General features: G+C 36.3%; 1 non-coding gene across 1 annotated transcript; it reads right to left on the reverse strand.

Moving 5' to 3' along the window:
• Nucleotides 1-619: 619 nt before the first annotated feature.
• TRNAC-GCA lies at nucleotides 620-691 on the reverse strand. Its single transcript has one exon. It is a non-coding gene; the product is annotated as a tRNA-Cys (tRNA).
• Between the last annotated feature and the right edge of the window lie 2,271 nt (nucleotides 692-2,962).

Genomic DNA, 2,962 nt, shown 5'->3' on the forward strand with positions numbered 1-2,962 from the left:
TATGTGAAACTAGCCTCAAGATGCTTCCTTAACTCACGGTAAACCAACGGTTCCTTCACCCAAGACCCATGGCCCAACTCCCAACATGGAAGGGATAATCTAGAGAATCATTCCAAGAACCCTAACAGATGGGTTACAAACTCAGATTATGAAGCTCGACAACAAACAATGTTGCCGGCAAAATTAGGAAGACTACATGAAATTACGAATATATCAATGTAGGATTTTTTAATTTACCGATTTTTAAAATGTTAAATTATGTGAAATTACTGGCAAAGAAGAATATGCTAGAGAGCTCTTCCTTTTTATTTAAGATTTTGATATTTAAGAAAAAAGAAAATGAATAAAAATAGAAAACATTTTATAGATTTAGGAGTAAGTGAAAATAAAAAGGGAGTCATAACCCAATTTCGGTGGGTTCTCCAAGCACGGATTGCAAGCTATTTACATTATATTCAAAAGAGAGTTTATAGGTTCATAGTACAAAATAAGAAAAGAGAAAATGAATAAAAATAGGAAACATTTTATACATTCAGGAGGAGTAAGTGAAAACAGAGAGTCATGACCCATTTTCGGTGGGTTCTCGAAGCACGGATTGCAAAGGTATTTACAAAATGAAAGGGCCCAACCAGATTTGAACTGGTGACCTCTTGATCTGCAGTCAAATGCTCTACCACTGAGCTATGGACCCATTTTGCATGATTTCAACTTTAGTGACCCCTTCTACAGAGTGTCAGTCCAAAAGTGTAAAAAGTGTCTATCCAAAATAAAAGGGTCCAACCAAGTTCAAACGAGTGACTGGTCAAATTCTCTACCATTGAGCCATGGATCCATTTTGTAGGAATTTAACCTTAGTGACCCCTTAGACATAGTGTCGGTCCAAAAAGTGTAACAAATTTCTATCCTAGATAGAAGGGCCCAACTAGGTTCGAATTGGTGACCTCTTGATCTGCAATCAAATGCTCTAACATTGAGCTATGGTCCCATTTTGTATGATCTCAACCTTAGTGACCCCTTCTACAGATTATCCGTCCAAAAGTGACCCTACAGAATCGGCTATGGACCAATTTTGTATAAATTGGTGGATTACCTATCGGGAATTAAACACAGGTCGTTAGATTCAAAGTCGAAAGTGCTAACCACTACACCATAGAACCACTTGTTAAACTTTATTTTGGCAGCGATTTTGATAAGCGCCAACAACGCTGGATTTTGCAAGCTAGAGGTCGTAGTATGCTTACGGACTTTCACAAGGTGTTTTCAACTTCTTTTATAGGTAATTGAACTTTTGCGTCCATGCAAATGATTGGTTGGATTAGTATCAGTTTGAGAAGACAAAGGAGAAAAGAGAGACTTTGTTAGAAACTCTCCCATAGGTAATCTCCCAAGGTATTTTCAACTTCTTTTATAGGTAGAATTTTAAAATCAAACCACAACAAAATTTACTTGTATCTAGCAAAATTATTTTTTGTGTTGAAACAAGATTATTCCCTTCTTTTTTTAAAACTAAATTTGACTCTCGAATAGATTTTAATAGTTTTATTAATTAAATTTTCTTTAAAATTTTTGTACACAGAGTACAATGGAAATGTTATTATTATTATTTAAGACCCTGCGTTATATCGCCAGATCGTGATTTTTCATATATAAATGTAACTAAGGTATCTCCTTCGTAAAGGATTTCTCCATAATGTCGATGAACAGTTGCTCCTGAAGTGGCCAAATAAGGCTTAGCTGATCTTATTACTACAGAATCAACTTGAACAATTATAATTTGACCCGATTTTAGGTGTGGTCCGTTTTTGGCTATACATACATTTTCAAAAAAAAACTGTCCAAGGCTAATTCTTGTAGGTGTTTCTTCACAATAATTATGGTGATAATTATGATACAGAAAATGCCAATTCAAATTAAATGTATTGAAAACGATGTTACTGCATGGATCGGAATTCAAAATACCCCCGTTTTCATCCATTAAATAATATTTAAGTACTTGAAAAGTCTGTTTTAAATTGTCAAGTNTACCAAAGGGCGTTATTCATGTTCAAGCAAGTTTCAACAATACAATTGTGACTGTTACAGATGTACGGGGTCGGGTAATTTCTTGGTCCTCCGCTGGTACTTGTGGATTCAAAGGTCCAAGAAGAGGGACACCATTTGCTGCTCAAACCGCAGCAGGAAATGCTATTCGGGCAGTAGCAGATCAAGGTACCCTATAGAGTACGAAGCTTTTTTCATGACCCCTATCCTCTCCCTTTACTTACTGTCTCGCTCTTTCACCTCCTTCATTTGTCTGTGCTCCATCTCTACCAATAATGAACCTTTACTTACTGTCTCGCTCTTTCACCTCCTTCATTTGTCTGTGCTCCATCTCTACCAATAATGAAAAAAAGTCTCCTAGAAAAATGATACCCTATAGAGTACGAAGCTTTTTTCATGACCCCTATTAGACCCCAAAACTCATGGATTCGGTCTTATACATATGCGAGGAAGGTAATAAAAAAAGGAAAGAAGATGATGAAACAATTCATTGCATTGATCAAATCCAATATCAATAAACCATTTTACCTATACTCATTAGATAAATCCAATTTTTCGTTCCTGAATGAACGACTATCGAAAGAATTGAACGAGGAGCCGTATGAGGTGAAAATCTCATGTACGGTTCTGTCGAGTGGCAGTAAGGGTGACTTTCAAGTCTGTAAGATAAACATAATAGAACTATGTTTTTTATTGTCTTGTAGACGACATGGGGGTGAAAAAAGGAAAGAGAGGGATGGGGTTTCGAAGGAAGAAAGAAGACAAGACGAAGACAGAGAGAGTGAAGGAGAAGAGGATCCTTACTTAATCTTGACTCTTTACTGCTGTAGAGGAAGTAAAGGAAATTCATTCAATCCTCTTTCACTGTAAACTCGGTCTCGATAGAGATGAAAGAAGATAGACAAGAAAGAAAATAGGACCT

The sequence above is a fragment of the Cucurbita moschata genome, unplaced genomic scaffold, assembly GCF_002738365.1.
Source record: "Cucurbita moschata cultivar Rifu unplaced genomic scaffold, Cmos_1.0 Cmo_Scf00114, whole genome shotgun sequence".
Classification (NCBI taxonomy): domain Eukaryota; kingdom Viridiplantae; phylum Streptophyta; class Magnoliopsida; order Cucurbitales; family Cucurbitaceae; genus Cucurbita; species Cucurbita moschata.